Here is an 18,715-nt window from a genome sequence, read left to right on the forward strand (position 1 = left end):
AAATGATACTTTGTTAGTGTATTCGTACACACTCAAGAGCGGCAGCTAGATGACAGCTGATCTAATCACAGCCAAAAGTAAAAAAAAATGAAGTCAACAATACTCGATTTTTAAAACAAACCCGAAATTTAAAATCAAAAGTACACGCTTTCTTAATGTGCAATTAACTATTTAAAGAGTGGCAATTTTCTAGAATAAAATGATATTTCCCAAAAAATAGTGGTTTGCTGATGAAATTGTATGCCGTATTTTTAGCTATGATTGAAATGGATGTAGACTCAGCCTAATTATTTCGTTTTGTATTTAATTGACACTAAGAAAACTAATTTTAGTTTCTTCATCTAAATGTAAGTATTGTATAACACGAAGAGAGAGAGAGAGAGAGAGAGAGAGAGAGAGAGAGAGAGAGAGAGAGAGAGAGAGAGAGAGAGAGAGAGAGAGAGAGAGAATCAGCTGTTGTACTCAAATGGCGTGTTTTTGTTTCGTGAGAATTTCATCGCCACGACTTTAACAACAACATACTGTACTGAACTTTACAGTATTATACAGACTACTGTAATATGATAAAGTAAAATATTTGTAATCTATTTTATATGAAATGGGGCTATTTTTTTTTTGTTTAAAATTTACATTTACGTATGTTAAACAACACTCTCTCTCTCTCTCTCTCTCTCTCTCTCTCTCTCTCTCTCTCTCTCTCTCTCTCTCTCTCTCTCTCTCTCTCTCTCGTAGATTGTTTTCCTGCTTTGCTACGTATGTATGATTTTATATAGATACGGTAAATAATATTTGTAATAACATATTTTATTAAAGCTTTTACTGTAATATCATTATTTATCACTTTCATCATGCTCGTTAAATTCCTTAGTTTGTTTACTGAGCGTACTTTATGACGCCGTCGTTTCAGGCGGCGTCATAAAGAAAAAATTTCATTTGGAAGTCCTAAGAAAAATTAAGTAAAACATTAGTAATAACCAAATCAACATACTGTACTGAATAATCAATATAATCGATGCAGAAACTAACCTATACACAGATGTGTAAATGCGTTTGTTTCTTCATTATAATCAGAGATAAACGTAAACAAAACATTGGTTGCCATTTTTTATTGTGCTTTTTGGCGTGTTTAGGAAACGCATGATATAAAGTCGCCCTTAATATTTGTGCCTGTTTTAGTTTAGGGTACGTTAGTACATGCATTAAGTGTTCTGTACATTAAAGGGTAGTTTGTTAACAGTACTACGTACAAGGGAAGGTTTTAAAAGTCTGAATATACATGTTAAATAAATAGTTAAATATGGTGTCACTACTTCGCGGATTTTCACCTATCGCGGCCGGGTCTGGAACCTATCTACCGCGATAAACGAGGGTTCACTGTAGCTGGCGAGGAGTTAGAGAGAGTCCTGAAATTATATCTGAACTGAACGAAAGAGTTGCGAGGCTAGTCGGAAGCTCTTTGGTGCTCGGTCTAGAAGTCCTCGTTACAGATGTTGAAGAATGCTCTTTCATTCTTCATCAGGCTCTTAATTAAGAGGCTCATGCACTTTGCAGTAAGGCAGACTGCAAGTTTTTATAAAGGCCAAGACGCTTGAAGCTCAAACTGTAACAACTTCGGTGGCCTTCAAGCAGAATAGATCGTTGTAAAGCATTAAGAGCACAACCTTTTAGAGGAATAAATCTGTGTTCGCTTCACATTATTTGAAACGTGTCCAGCCTCTTTTTGAGGACTGCTTCACTCTGGGACCATTCGTAACAGCGAGTGCAGTAGTGGGGGAAGGATCCACCACTACGTTCCCATAATCCTAGTACCCTTTTTCTTCTCTTGGAACTTTCATATATTTTTATGATTGTATCTAGAGATTGGTCGACAATCTTCCGCAATCTTTGATTTAGTCAGGTGGTCATTATGTTCCTTGAGAGTGCCCGGAACTAGGGTATTAGTTGAGGTCCTGTCAGCATAGAGGTTATTTACCGGTTTGACAGCTCCTAGAGGTCTTCAGCCCCTTGGTGGATCGCTGGATCTCTTAAGGATAGCAGACATAGTTAGGCAGAGAATCATCGAACTCTTGCTTCCTTAACAGGTACGAACCCTTAAGCTTGTTTTAATTAACTCTTAACCTGTTAAGCGTCCCCCCTGGACCTGGTTTCCGCTAACGCACCGTCACGCTTTTTTTGCCCTGAGCGCTCATTTCACTAATGATAATTTTTCAAAGTTAATATCATTTCTTTATGCTTATAATTCGTATTTATAGTTAAAAGTAGGGATATTAATTAAATGGTAGAGTAAAAAAAAACAATTAATACCACTGTTATTTCATTTCAAATGGCTACATAACACTGAATATTTTAATGGGTTCTTTTTATCTTCAATCCTAAATCTTACGCCTGGATAAGCAACAAAAGCAAAGGGATAAGTCTATCCCCCCCGTCTCTCTCTCTCTCTCTCTCTCTCTCTCTCTCTCTCTCTCTCTCTCTCTCTCTCTCTCTCTCTCTCTCTCTCTCTCATATCGTTTCCTGTATAGTTTTCAAATATGTTCATCATACATTTGTACATTATTTATCCACTTTATTCTCTCTCTCTCTCTCTGCATTTCCTTTCCTATATAGTTTTGTGAAATCTCGTTGTCCAGTCATTCGGTAATGAGAAGTCATTTTCGCTTTCGGCATTGAAAGAAAACTTTGTTTCTTCAATATACTAATCACTGGAGGATTCATAACTAGTGCTCTCATTATCAAACAGGTTATCATTATCAAATTCCTTAACAATATCATTTATTTCATCTAAAGAAATAACCTTCCTCTTTAGACCGTTCATTACAAAAGGAACAACAAACAACCACTTAGGAACAACAAACAACCACTTCCGCATGAACGCCCGAAGCGCACTGATAGGAAACCAATTTTCTAACAACAAGCTACATTCAGAAAAATAGTTGCCAGACATCATATAAGTTTCTATTTACAGCCCCCATATGCTGAGAGTGTTGCCAAGTGGTGATCCTATACTTACTATTCGAGTAAACGTAATATCACGAGACTGACGACTTGAAAAAGGCAATTAAAGTCATGAACGGAATATGCAGTTGAAGGCGGTACCGAGTAGATCGTGGTGAACGGTTTATCACGTGGGTGACGCTTAACAGGTTAAGTAATATTCCAACAATGTAGCTGTCTCTAACCTCCACCAAGGGTGTCAATCAGCTATTTTTATATAACCAGCGGGTAAGTTTAATGTTTAAAGATGATATTTTCATAATAAAATAAATTTTTTAACATACTTACCCGCTGGTTATATAACCTTTATTCCCCCCCCTCCTCCCCTCTAGAGACATTCTATGGTCATGGAAAATCTGGGGATTCATGGAATGGTACTGTGTAGCTCGCGTTGAGGGCGCTAGTGTACGCCTGGCTACTCTATCTGCGATTGCCGTGAGTTTTGAATTTCTGCCAGACGTCAGAGGACTAATGCTATTTTTATATAACCAGTGGGTAAGTATGTTCAAAAATTTATTTTATTATGAAAATATCATTTTGCTGTGGTTCACTTCACTCGCAAATAAATATAATCTCAATGATCCTTTTGTTCTGGCAAGCAGTACACGGATGAGTTGCAAGCGCCAATCATGTGGGTCATTATGTTGGGAATATTTTTGAGATTTCAGATGAGCAATTATAGCTATATCCTGAAAGGAGAACACTCATCATAATCAATTACGGAAATAGATGAAATTACAGTAGATTTTGAAACATTGTACTTCCCTTTTGGAGACTTCTAATTGTGACGGTAGTAGTCTTACTGGAACTGAAGGGGAGGGTGAAAAAATAATGGCTATTGTAGAACAATATCTGGGAATTTATCCTTAAATATTTGGAAGCTCTTGATTTGTTAAAAACCTGCTGATGAATACATCATTGCAAAAATACAGAAAGCTCCCCAAAGTGATTGAAACCAATGTATGTGCAATAACTCGCCATCAGTCCAACAAATTAAAAAAATTGACAGACTTGGAATTAGTGTTCACATTTTAATCGAACGATTCGTAAAATATTATGTCCCAGCACCCAGTAATCATAAAGAGAAAAATGCCAAAGTAACCAGGTTGTTATGGCCTATTGGTAATATCTCTGCCTGGTGAATGCCAGACTGGGGTTAGTCCCAAGCTCAAACTCTTTAGTTCCTTTAGTATTTGCAACCTCACAAGTCTTGTGAGTTAAGGATGGGGCATTTGATCGAGCCAGTAGGTCTACCTGCTGAGTCATCAGCAGCCATTGCCTGGGCCCTCCCTTGTCGTAGCTTGGGTGGAGAGGGGTCTTCGGTGCTAATCATATGCATATATAGTCAGTCCCTAAGGCATTATCCTACTTGTTAGAACAATATCACTGCCCTTGCTTTTGCCATTCATACTCATCCATTAAAGCCTTTAAACTCATCCATTTTTTTATAACGAATTCCAGTTTTGTTGGAAATTACAGTAATGCATCATATATTAAGCTAGGCATGAGACTATTAGGTAGGCCTACACCACCCAATAAGGATTAAGTATGCATCACAACTCCAAGATTATGGAAAACCAGAGTTGTGCACCCAGTAAGGATTAAGTATGCATCACAACTCCCAGTTGTTCCGTAACTGGAATACAAACCACGCTATTTAATAGGGGTATTAATTTCGGGGTAGCTGAAATGACGAGCCATTAATTTTCAACAAGGGTTTACTACCCGCATCGCTAGTTAAGGGGGGTTGGGAGGGTAGATTGCTACCGCTCCCCCGCATACACCTGTGATTGAGCTCACTTTGCTCTCGGCTCGGATGGTAGTCGGACGTGTCCGCTCTCATCCTCGCCGTCATGTTGGCAGCCATTTACGCTTTTTGTTCTTTTTCTAGATTACTGTGTACGTGAAGTTGGCCTCTGCGACCATTCGCACCTGCCTTGGTCTTCCTGACCGCCCCTGTGGAACATTTATGTCGGCGGTCGAGACCGATCCTCACGCCCTTTGTCCTTCTTGTAGGGGCCAACAGTGTGATAGTGTAAATAAGTGTAGTGAGTGTAGGGAGCGGTCTGCCTCCCAGTGGGAGAGGTTTTCGTAATGGCGAAAGAAGAAGTCCAAACCTGATGTTTCTCCTTCGAAGGAAGAAAAACCCAAGGCCTCTTCTTCCGTCGCCCAAACCTCCTCCAAAGCTCCTACTCGATCGGTCTCTTTCGAGAGACCATCGAGTAGTAGCGTAGACCGAATTATTTTCAACCAACCTCGGGTCTCGAGAGATGACATTGCTTCCCCCTAGCAAAGCAGCTCCACCTCTCCTCTGGGGGAGGCCATGTCACTAACTTCCCTCTTTCAGATTTGGTCCTCCTTGGGGCTCACGGGTTCGCCCTCCAAGGAGGTTTTGCTTGATTATATCCGCCTGGGTGCAGCTGTCAAGCAATCGTCGTCACCGTCAGAGGTAGATCCCCTGACTCTTGTCGACATTGTGGTGTCAGAGGTATCCCATGCGGCTTCACCCATCTCCTCTGCCACTCCAAACTTTACAGTAGCTGACGGCTTAGTTTCCCCCCGTTCCTGACCATCCTACGAGGGGGAAACTAAGTTCAACATCAGTCTCTCCTGCTAGTGTTTCTTCCCCTCGGGGGAGTTCACTTACAGAGACTCCTCTTCGGAGGACTGCTGAAGGTCAGCTTGCTGATCCAACGGCCCCCAGAGGGCGCTTGCGTCGGAAGGCTTGCCTTCCTCTTCGCCATAGAGGCCTTCCTTCACCTGCGGTGAGGAGGCGCCTCTTTGGTTCAACGTCGTCTATGCAGTCCCCCGCAGAGGAGCCTCTAGACCGATCTTCCATCACTGCACCTGCATCGGTTCTGGACCCCTCTGCATATCGTTCGCGATCTCCTTCGGTGGAAGGTCGTCCCTTTAAACGACACGTCGACCTTCCACCTGACAGACCTGCCGACCTGCCGTCGCCGTTCCTGCATGGGCCCAACAAGGCTCCACCTGAACGTGCTGTTGCGTGCCAACAGACTGTGCGCCACGCGCCCACGCAACCTGACCAGCACTCATTAGTAGCTCGTCAGGCCCCATCACTACAGCGTGCCACTCATCTTGCTCGCCCTAACACAGGGCAGCAACCTAAAGCGCTTACGCGCCAACATGCGCCTACGCGCCCACAGTAGCAGAGCTCCACCACCCGCCATGCGCGCCCACATACACACATTCGCCAACGATCTCCTGCACGCCAGGGCTCTCCTGCACCGACGCGCCCTGCGCCTACGCGCCAATGATCTCCTACACGCCAGCGGCCACCTGCGCGCCAGCGTTCTCCTGCGCGCAAATTATCTGCACGCCATTGTTCTCCTGCACTCCAGCACTCTCCCAAGCGCCAACATGCGCGCCCTACATCACGGTCTCCTGAGCGCCATATTGCGCGCCATCCTACGAGTCGGGTAAAACCTGCTCTCCAACTTTCTCCGGCACGCAAGTTTATGAATGAGACAGCCATGCTGCCCTCATCCGCGCGCCATCCCTTACCAACACGCCAGCGCTCACCTGCTCGCCAGCCTTTTCTTGCGTGCACTCACAAAGACACGCACGCGCGCCATCCATCTCCTAAGGATGCGCGCCAACATTCTCCCCCGCTCCCATCATGAATCTACTGCGCGGCCGCGCGCTAGGGGACACTCTCCTGCAAGTGCGTGCCCCGAGTCTTTGGCAGATGCGCGCACACACACTCCTGCGCTCCCACTCGCCATCAGTCTCTCGCGCGCGAGCACGAATATTTTCCCTCGCATGAGCGAAATTATTCTCCTTCGCATCAGCGAAATTATTCTCCCTCGCATCAGCGAAATTATTCTCCCTTGCGCGAGCGTCAATATTCTCCCTTGCAGGAGCGTCAATATTCTCCCTTGCGTAAGCGTCGATATTCTCTCTTGCGCGAGCGTCAATATTCTCCCTTGCGTGAGCGTCAATATTCTCCCTTGCGTGAGCGTCAATATTCTCCCGTGCACAAGCCTGTGCATCACAAGGAACAACGTCCGACAAGGTCGCCATCGCCTCATTCCCCTCCTCACAAGTGCATACCACCGCGCATTGTGGGAGAAGGGAAACTTCCAGAGGGGTTCAGGAACCCAAAGCTACCAAAGGCGAACCCACCTATTCCAGTGACTCCACCCAGGGATCCTTCAATCCCTTTCCCTTCAAGGGGTATGTCTGACAGTGCGTCTGTCAGTCAACAGCCCTGGTTCAGTGCCCTGATCAGAGCCGTAACTCAGGCTTTCAAGCCTGTCCTTTCTGATCTAGGACATGAAACCATAGCTTCCTCTACCCCGCTGAAGAGGAAAAGAGGAGTTCTAGACGCGTTCACTTCCCCGAGGGTGAAACCGACTCTACGCAGACCTTCAAGGTTCCCCCTATTCCTCGGACTAACTCTCCTTCCCTTTCAGACGAAGATCTCCCGTCACCAAGGGAATCACGTATAGAGGGATTTTCCCCCATCGCACCAATGGAGGAAACCTCTCTTCACGCCAAGAGTTCCACACAGTCTGGGATTAGAAGGAACATGCCACACTCATCAATGTTGGAGTCTTACATCCTTCCCCGGAAGGAATCGAAAGACTCCAAAACAATGCCTAAGTCCTCCACTAGGGCTAGGATGGAGCCAGCCTGCCACTCAGGGAATTTCCGAGATCCTCAACAGGTTTTCCGACCTAGATAGCCGCCCTCAAAAGCTCATGGGTTCGCCCTCCAAGGAGGTTTTGCTTGATTATATTCGCCTGGGTGCTGCTGTCAAGCAATCGTCGTCACCGTCAGAGGTAGATCCACTGACTCTTGTCGACGTTGTGGTGTCAGAGGTATCCCATGTGGCTTCACCCATCTCCTCTGCCACTCCAAACTCTACGGTAGCTGACGGCTTAGTTTCCCCCGTTCCTGACCATCCTACGAGGGGGAAACTAAGTTCAACATCAGTCTCTCCTGCTAGTGTTTCTTTCCCTCGGGGGAGTTCACTTACAGAGACTCCTCTTCGGAGGACTGCTGAAGGTCAGCTTGCTGATCCAACGGCCCCCAGAGGGCACTTCCGTCGGAAGGCTTGCCTTCCTCTTCGCCATAGAGGCCTTCCTTCACCTGCGGTGAGGAGGCGCCTCTTTGGTTCAACGTCGTCTATGCAGTCTCCCGCAGAGGAGCCTCTAGACCGATCTTCCATCACTGCACCTGCATCGGTCCTGGACCTCTCTGCAGATCGTTCGCGATCTCCTTCGGTGGAAGGTAGTCCTTTTAAACGACACGTTGACCTTCCACCTGACAGACCTGCCGACCTGCCGTCGCCGGTCCTGCATGGGCCTAACAAGGCTCCACCTGAACGTGCTGTTGCGCGCCAACAGACTGCACGCCATTCGCCCACGCAACCTGACCAGCACTCATTAGTAGCTCGTCAGGCCCCATCACTACAGCGCGCTACTCATCTTGCTCGCCCTAACACAGGGCAGCAACCTAAAGTGCTTACGCACCATCATGCGCCCACGCGCCCACAGGAGCAGAGCTCCACCACCCGCCATGCGCGCCCACATGCGCACATTCGCCAACGATCTCCTGCGCGCCAGGTCTCTCCTGCACCGACACGCCCTGCGCCTATGCACCAACGATCTCCTACACGCCAGCCCCCACCTGCGCGCCATCGTTCTCCTGCATGCCAGCACTCTCCCACGCGCCAACATGCGCGCCGTACATCACGATCTCCTGAGCGCCATATTGCGCGCCATCCTATGCGTCAGGTAAAATCTGCGCGCCAACTTTCTCCTGCAGGCAAGTTTATGAATGAGACAGCCATGCTGCCCTCACCAACGCGCCATCCCTTACCAATGCGTTATCCCTCACCTGCTCGCCAGCCTTCTCCTGCGTGCACTCACAAAGATACGCACGCGCGCCATCCATCTCCTAAGGATGTGCGCCAACATTCTACCCCGTGCCCATCATGAATCTACTGCGCGGCCGCGCACTAGGGTACATTCTCCTGCACGCTCGTGCCCTGAGTCTTTGGCAGATAAGCGCAAACACACTCCCGCGCGCACATCGTGATTCTCCTGCGCTCCCGCTCGCCATCAGTCTCCCTTGCGCGAGAGCCATTATTCTCCCTTACACGAGCGCCAATATTCTCCCTTGCGCAAGCGTCAATAATCTCCCTTGCGCGAGCGTCAATATTAGCTTCCTCTACCCCGCCGAAGAGGAAAAGAAGAGTTCTAGACGCGGTCACTTCCCCGAGGGCGAAACTGACTCCACGCAGACCTTCAAGGCAGGTTCCTCCTATTCCTCGGACTAACTCTCCTTCCCTTTCAGATGAAGATCTCCCGTCACCAAGGAAATCATGCGATAAGAGATTTTCCCCCATCGCACCAATGGAGGAAACCTCTTAACGCCGAGAGTTCCACACAGTCTAGGATTAGAAGGAACATGCCACACACATCAATGATGGAGTCTTACATCCTTCCCGGGAAGGAATTCAAAGACTCCAAAACATTGCCTAAGTCCTCCACTAGGGCTAGGATGGAGCCAGCTAGCCACTCAGGGAATTTCCGAGATTCTCAACGGGTTTTCCGACCCAGACCACGTCTTTGGTACTCAAAAGCTCACGGGTTTGCCCTCCAAGGAGGTTTTGCTGTCAAGCAATCGTCGTCACCGTCAGAGTTAGATCCTCTGACTCTAGTCGACGTTGTGGTGTCAGAGGTATCCCATGCGGCTTCACCCATCTCTGCCACTCCAAACTCTACGGTAGCTGACGGCTTAGTTTCCCCCCGTTCCTGACCATCCTACGAGGGGGAAACCAAGTTCAACATCAGTCTCTCCTGCTAGTGTTTCATCCCCTCGGGGGAGTTCACTTACAGAGACTCCTCTTCGGAGGACTGCTGAAGGTCAGCTTGCTGATCCAACGGGCCCCTGAGGGCACTTCCGTCGGAAGGCTTTCCTTCCTCTTCGCCATAGAGGCCTTCCTTCACCTGCGGTGAGGAGGTGCCTCTTTGGTTCAACGTCGTCTCTGCAGTACCCCGAAGAGGAGCCTCTAGACCGATCTTCCATCACTGCACCTGCATCGGTCCTGGACCTCTGCAGATCGTTCGCGATCTCCTTCGGTAAAAGGTCGTCTGCACCTGCATCGGTCCTGGACCTCTGCAGATCGTTCGCGATCTCCTTCGGTAAAAGGTCGTCTTTTTAAACGACACGTCGACCTTCCACCCAACAGACCTGCCGACCTGCCGTCGCCGTTCCTGCATGGGCCCAACAAGGCTCCACCTGAACGTGCTGTTGCGCTCCAACAGACTGCGCACCACACGCCCACGCAACCTGACCAACGCTCATTAGTAGCTTGTCAGGCCCCATCACTACAGCGCGCCACTCATCTTCCTCGCCCTAACAGGGCAGCAACCTAAAGCGCTTATGTGCAAACATGCGCTTACGCGCCCACAGTAGCAGAGCTCCACCACCCGCCATGCGCGCCCACATGCGTACATTTGCCAACGATCTACTGCTCGCCAGGTCTCTCCTGCACCGACGCGCCCTGCGCCCACTTAACTCACACGCCAACGATCTACACGCCAGCGCCGACCTGCGCGCAAATTACCTGCACGCCAGCACTCTCCCACGCGCCAACATGCGCGCCCTACATCACGATCTCCTGAGCGCCATCCTACGATTCGGGTAAAACCTGTGCGCCAACTTTCTCCTACACGCAATTTTATGAATGAGACGGCCATGCTGCCCTCACCGCGCGCCATCCCTTACCAACCCGCCAGCGCTCACCTGCTCACCAGTCTTCTCCTGCGTGCACTCACAAAGATACGCACGCGCGCGATGCATCTCCTAAGGATGCGCGCCAACATTCTCCCTCGCGCCCATCATGAATCTACTGCGCACCCGCGCACTAGGGGACACTCTCCTGCACGCGCGTGCCGTAAGTCTTTGGCAGATGCGCGCAAACACACTCCCGCGCGCACATCGTGATTCTCCTGCGCTCCCGCTCTCCATCAGTCTCCCGCACGCGAGCACTAATATTCTCCCTTGCGTGAGTGCCATTATTCTCCCTTGCGCATGGTCAATATTCTCCCGCACGCAAGCCTGCGCATCACAAGGAACGACGTCCGACAAGGTCGCCATCGCCTCATTCGCCTCCTCGCAAGTGCATACCACCGCGCATTGTGGGAGAAGAGAAACTTCCAGAGAGGTTCAGGAATCCAAAGCTACCAAAGGCGAACCCACCTATTCCAGTGACTCCACCCAGGGATCCTTTAATCCCTTTCCCTTCAGGGGGTATGTCTGACAGTGCGTCTGTCAGCCAACAGCCCTGATCAGAGCCGTAACTCAGGCTTTCAAGCCTGTCCTTTCTGATCTAGGACACGGAACCATGGCTTCCTCTCCCCCTCTGAAGAGGAAAAGAGGAGTTCTAGACGCGGTCACTTCCCCGAGGGCGAAACTGACTCCACGCAGACCTTCAAGGCAAATTCCTCCTATTCCTTGGACTAACTCTCCTTCCCTTTCAGACGAAGATCTCCCGTCACCAAGGGAATCACGCGAAGAGAGATTTTCCCCCATCGCACCAATGGAGGAAACCTCTCTTCACGCCGAGAATTCCACACAGTCCGGGATTAGAGGGAACATGCCACACTCATCAATGTTGGAGTTTTACATCCTTCCCCGGAAGGAATCCAAAGACTCCAAAACATTGCCTAAGTCCTCCACTAGGGCTAGGATGGAGCCAGCCAGCCACTCAGGGAATTTCCGCGATTCTCAACAGGTTTTCCGACCCAGATATCCGCCCTCGAGAGGGTCCTAAACCGCGTCTTTGGTACTCAAAAGCCCTCTAAGAGCAGTGCAGCCCTCCCCTGGTCTCAAGGGGTAAATAGTACCAGAGACAAGATCGCCCAGCAGCTCTCCGAGATGTCCTCCTCCAACCATTCCGGTACCACCAACAAGCTCCTCCCACCTCCTCGCGTACAGCAGAGGAGGTACTTTGAGATCCTGGAGGAACCTTGTTTAGCTCTTCCACTTCACCACTCGCTGGAAGAGCTAACCAGGGAAGTCCCTCTTGAGAGACTCTCCAACCGGCAGGTCTCTTTCTTGGCAGCCGAGATCCTCAACCAGGAGAAGGTCGCGAAGTGTGCTATGCAAGCTACTTCGTGGCTCGATATCTGGTTGGGGACCTTAGGTATCCTGATACGTTCTGAGTATTTCTCCAAGGAACGTACCCGGAAAGCTATGGAGACCTTCCTCCCTTCAGGTACTCGCACGATCGAGTTTCTGGCCCACCAAGTCTCGAACTTGTGGGCAAATACCATCCTGAAACGTCGGGATGCAGTAGCTGAGAGATTCCACCAGAAGGTCCCTAGCGCCGAGATCAATAGGCTCAGACATTCCTCCATAGAGGGGTCTGTTCTATTCGAGCCTAAGGATGTGGAACATGCTGCTGAGAGGTGGAGGAAGTCACATCAAGACTCCCTCCTCCATCCAGCCAAGATCACTACTACAACAACAACTGCAGCGAAGACGATGGGTGTCTAAGCCCTTTCCTGTCAAAGAAAGGAAAGGCAAAGTCCTCCAGAGGAGGCAAAAATCCTAGAGGGAGCAGCCGAGGCCGCAAACGCTAGGATAGGCAGTCCCCCTGCATTTCCACCAGTGGGAGGATGCTTACAAAGTTGCACAAACAGGTGGAAGGAACTCGGGGCAGATTCCTACACAATCTCCATGATCAGTCTAGGATATCGCATCCCGTTCATAACATCTCTACCTCCCCTGACAACGAATCCAGTGTCATTGAACTCCCTTGCCATGGGATCAGCAAGGGGGCATGCCCTTCGGGCAGAAGTCCAGACCCTATTGAAGAAGGGCGCTCTCCAAGAGGTCCTCGACAGATCCCCAGGCTTCTTCAGTCGACTCTTTTCTTGTAAAGAAGGCGTCTGGAGGCTGGAGACCAGTCAGCGACCTCTCAGCTCTGAAAAGGTTTGTCAAACAAACTCCGTTCAGCATGGAGACGGCAGACACGGTCAGACTAGCAGTAAGATCGCAAGACTTCATGTGCACACTGGATCTAAAGGACGCGTACTTCCAGATCCTAGTCCATCCGTCTTCAAGGAAGTACTTAAGATTCAGCCTGGACAACAGAAAATACCAGTTCAAGGTGCTGTGCTTCAGTCTTTCCACAACACAAGTCTTCACCAGAGTGTTCACCCTAGTATCATCTTGGGCACACAGGATTGGCATCCGTCTCCTCCGTTATCTGGATGACTGGCTAATTTTAGCAGACTCGGTGTCAACCTTTCTTCAACACCGAGACAAACTTCTGAGACTATGCCAAGATCTTGGGATCATGGTAAATCTCGAGAAATCCTCCCTGCTTCCCACTCAAAGACTGGTATACTTAGGCATGATTATGGACACCACTCTCCACAAAGTCTTCCCATCAGACGACAGGATAGCAAGGCTGAGGAAGGTCGTAAGACCTTTTCTCAGACGAGTAGAACCTCCAGCCCAATCATGGCTACGTCTCCTCGGTCACCTTTCATCGCTGGTCCGTCTAGTTCCCAATGGTTGCCTCAGGATGAGATCCCTCCAGTGGCGACTCAAGTTCCGGTGGAATCGAGCTTACGACTCCCCGGACATCCAGATCCCCATGGGACTTGCGGAACTGACGGACCTTCATTGGTGGGTGGCAGATGAGAATCTACAAAAGGGAGTGGACACCCCCCCCCCTCCCCCGATTTGATGCTGTCTTCAGATGCTTCCAAAAAAGGGTGGGGGGGCCTGCGTGCTGCACCGCTTGACCTCAGGCCTCTGGTCAGAGTCAGAAAAGTACCTCCACATAAATCTCCTAGAGATGAAGGCCTCCTTTCTAGCCCTTCAACAGTTCCAACAGTACCTGGCAAGTCACTCTGTGGTGGTGATGAGCGACCACACCACAGTAGTGGCCTACATCAACAAGCAAGTAGGTACTTTTTCGCAGCAACTATCCCATCTAGCAGTAGAGATACTGAGATGGGCCGAAATCCACTCGATACCACTATCAGCACGCTTCATTCCGAACAAAAGGAATGTACTCGCCGACAACCTGAGCAGAGCATCTCAGATAGTGAGTACCAAGTGGTCTTTGGATCATCTAGTAGCCAACAAAGTCCTAACTTTGTGGGGTTCTCTGACTGTGGCCCTCTTCGCAACGGCCCTGAACTTCAGGCTCCCGCTGTACTGTTCTCCAGTCTCAAACCCCAAGGCTCTGGCAAGATGCTTTACAACAATGGTAGGACAACATCGATGTTTACGCCTTTTCCCTCGTTCTGTCTGATGAGGAGGGTACTCAACAAGACCAGAACATCGGTCAATCATTCAATGACCCTCATAGCTCCGCTATGGCATCACGCAGAATGGTTCCTGGACCTTCTGCAACTCCTAACGGAGCCTCCAAGAGAACTCCCTCTATGACACAATTTACTCAAACAACCACACACCAACATCTTCCACAAAGCCGTAGCTTCACTACGACTTCATGCCTGGAGACTATCCAGCATCTCCTCTCTGAGAGAGGATTTTCGCAACAAGTTGCAATCAGGATGTCTGGACATCTGCGAAAGTCATCATTAGCAGTCTACCAGGCAAAGTGGAAAGTCTTTTGTGGTTGGTGTCATGGAAGGGGTATCTCTCCACTCGATGCCACTATTCCAGCAATAGCGGAGTTACTCGTGTATTTGCGTGAAGAAATGCGCCTATCAGTCTCGGCAGTGAAAGGCTATCACTCAGCCTTAAGCTTCGCCTTCAGACTGAAAGGAATGGACATTTCTTCATCGCTAGAACTTTCTCTACTCATACGGAGTTATGAACTTACCTGCCCCCAGTCGGAAGTGAGACCTCCCTCATGGAACGTGGTTCGAGTTCTCAGGTCTCTTAAGAGACCTCCCTATGAACCATTACGCCAGGCATCAGATCGCCACCTAACTTGGAAGACGATGTTCCTGCTAGCTTTGGCCAAGCGAGTCAGCGAACTTCATGGTCTCTCGTATGACATCGCCCATTCAAGGGGATGGGGAGAGGTAACGTTCAGCTTCGTCCCTGAGTTTATTTCTAAGACTCGGAACCTGGGAGTAGCGGATCCTCGATTCCACTCGACTCCTCTCGGATTTCTAGAGTCCGTACTGTAACAGATGAACCAGACCATCTCTTACTATGCCCAGTAAGGAGCTTGAGGCTGTACCTCAAAAGAACAGCTGCAGCCCGTCCTCGTGTGCCAGCACTATTTGTCAGCACAGGAAAGACTAAGAGGAGGGTCACCAAGAATACCATCTCTGCATGGATTGGCAGGGTCATTGACCTGGCTCTGAATCCAGACCCTCCTCCGTCATGTCGCCCAAGAGCACATGATGTCAGGGGCATGGCTACGTCCCTGGCCTTCAAAAGAAATTTTTCAGTGACGCAGATTCTTCAAGCTGGGGTGTGGAAACGTCAAACAATGTTCACATCCCACTACCTGCAAGACGTGACCCACAGGAGACTCGATACGGTCTCTATAGGTCCTGTGGTGGCTGCACAACAGCTGGTTTAAAACCTCAAGATCCTTATTGGACAAGTAGCAGAAGGTTGAGGGCATTGTTACCTGGTTTTAGTCTGCATGAATGAAAAGGTTTGACTGGCCCTTATTCTTTTCTTCATCATCGCCTCTCTTGGGGAAAGCAGCATCCTGGGTTCTCTGCATAGCCGACCTCAAACCACTGCACGCAAACCATGCTCCCTTGCGTTCCTAGTATTAAGATTAATACTGTCACGTCGCCATACCCTGCCGAGGTGGTATTGGGAAAGTCCTAGTCTACAAGTTTCCATCTAAAGAACTTCAGAACAACTTTCTAGGATGAGTCACACTTCTTCATACCTTCACACACAGCTTGCGTAGGCTGCAGACCTTGTGTAGCGAGGTGCAGGGACTCCTTATTTCTTGTGTGCTTACACACTCAAATAAGGAGTCCCCGGGCAGAGCCAAAAGCCAGACTGGCTAGGACATCCACCCTTCCTATGGGTGAGTCACCCCTATTAAATACTGTAGTTTGTATTCCATTTACGGAACAAATGACAAATTCGTAGATAATTTGTATTTTTCCAAACTATACAAACCTTAGCTATTTAACCAAACTTGCCCGCCAGCTCTATCCCCCTTGAAGTCCTACCTCCAAGCAAAGTGAGCTCAAGCACAGGTGTGTGAGAGGGGGGGCAGGCAGGGTAGCAAGCTACCCTCCCCTACCCCCACTAACTAGAGGTGTGGGTAGTAAACCCTCGTTAAAAATTAATGGCTTGTCATTTCAGCTACGTCGAAAGTAATACCCCTACTAAATAGCTAAGGTTTGTATAGTTAGGAAAAATACAAATTATCTACGAATGTAATTTTTCTCGCAAAACTGGAATTAGCTAAAAGAAATCAACAAGTGCTGGCTATTTTGGCATTTTTCTCTGTATAACTATACTGTAGTAAGGACATAATAAATTTCTTATCAATTGATTAAAATGAACATCAGCTAATTTTCTAAGTACTGTGTTTACTTTTGTGTGACTGTGGATCACTGCACGTGTGTTGCTTGCATTAAGTTTTTGCAGCTTTCTGTTTCTTGTATGATGTAATCCTTAGCTGGCATTTTGTATCAATTAAGAGCTTCCAAATATTCATACACTAGTTCCGGAATATGTTTTACAAGAGCCTTTTTTCCTATCCACTTCAGTTCTTGCATAACTATAGTCACAAGAAGACATCTCCCATGGAAATTCAATATTTGTTCCTACACAAATACAAACCATCGTCCTTTTCTTCTTTTCTTTGGAGAATAGATAAAGCTGGAACACAACAGTCAAAATTAAAACGAGATGTAAACAACTGGCAGATAGCAGGGAGGTAACCACCTTCCTGCTGGTTCACTAACAACTCTTAGATTTCAACTGTCAGTGACTGTACTGTACACATTCTTATTGGCTGGAACTTCTTGGACAGAATTTTTCTGAAAATTTTCTTTTTCTATTTCAGCATGTATGTTTTGAGTGACTGTTGGTTTGGGGAGGCCACCTATTATAAAGGAGATGTCAGGTAGTGTTGACAAAGACCTGCGACACTTTTGAATGCTCCCGAGATGGAACCTCATAGGCTGTGGCTGTCATGCTAAGGGTATTCATGTTCTCAAGTGTCACTGTTCTAAATGTTGGGAGTGTTCATCCTCCCAGTGGAAGAGTAGAGCAGCAGGAGGAAGAAGCTAAGAGGGATACTTTCCCTTTAGGATTATCCTCGCAAGTTGAGGAAGCTCTAGCCGGGTTCTTCCACCTCCAGGACTCTTTCTCTGGCTGCATCTGAGGGCCAGTATAGCAAGTGTGGGGCTCCTTTAACTTTAGGGTAAGGCCAGAGGCAAGACGGTCCTTTCATTTCCCCTAGCAAAATAGTGGGGACTCCTCCACAGGGAGAGCCTTCTTTGTTTCAGAGGTTTAATGTTCTTGGGCATCTCAGGTTTCCCATTGAAAGAAAGATTGCTGCAATCCCTTGCTTCCGGACACCTCCCAAGGGTCAGCCCCCCTTTGGTGTCTGCCCAGGAGTTCCCAGTTGTCACTTAGAGAGGATGAAGTTGAACCTGCCTCTCCGGAGCTTCAATACTGTACTCACGAGGATCAAAAGTCTTTGTTTTGAGTGAATGACCCTTGCCCGTCTTAGTTCCCCTGTTGAAAATCCTAGTTCCTCAGCGTATGCGCTCCAGGTTGCTGCACAACTTCAGCCTGAGCCTCGTTCTCCAGAGGAAGATCCTAGACCTGCCCTTCAGAGGCAGTCTCTTTTTTCCTCAAAGTACGAATCTCCACACAGGGTTAGCTTATTACCCTTCTTATTGTAGACCCTCCTTGCTGCTCTAGGCACGCTTCTTGGTAACCATCGCCCTCAGGTTTCCCCCCCATGACCATGCAGCTTCTCACGCTATTGGCGCTAGTTTCAGCTCTTCTGATTCTGATCATCGCTGATGCAAAATTTCATCATTGCAAAATCGCTCATGGCATTCTATTTGGAGCTCTACCTGTCATTGTCACACGCATTAGCTGAACATGCGTTGAGACACACTTGTTGCCTCATCGGTCTAAGGTCAGTGATGCAGTACTCTTTTAGGCAAGCTGCTCCTACTTGATGTTCTCCTGTAAGCTGTTCTCTGGGAGGAGTCTCTCCTCGTCTCTTACTTGCGTCTCGTGTCATCCAGACACACTTCTTGCCTTCCTTCGTCAGCAAATCAAAGCTCCTAAAGGCATTTACCTCATTGCAAACGCTTGTCACCGTCTCGCGTAGTATTAAAGCAGTTTGCTTTACCCTTCTTCATCAAAGGATAACGATTGTTTACCTCACAATTGTTGTTGATGTTCTCCGTCTGATCGCAAGTCTTTGGTAATAAGGACTCTCCAAGAGTAGGGAGATCATCCCACTTGATTCCTGCGGCTTTGACAAGGCAAAGGAAGTACTATACTGTATAATTGCACACAGGAGGCTCTCCCTCCCCTTTTCCACTAGACCCTGTTTTAGCAACCTTGATGCTGGGGTTGCTCAATGGAATAACGGGCAGTATTTCGAGTTTCTTTCTTGGCAGCAGAGGCATCTTGTATGGAATTCACAGCCATTGCTACCATACACGCATCCTCTACCACCAGTGGGGGATGGCTGCAACTCAGGTGGCAGCATTGGGAGAGCCAGAGCCAAGGAGCTGAA

The sequence above is a fragment of the Palaemon carinicauda genome, chromosome 18, assembly GCF_036898095.1.
Source record: "Palaemon carinicauda isolate YSFRI2023 chromosome 18, ASM3689809v2, whole genome shotgun sequence".
NCBI lineage: Eukaryota > Metazoa > Arthropoda > Malacostraca > Decapoda > Palaemonidae > Palaemon > Palaemon carinicauda.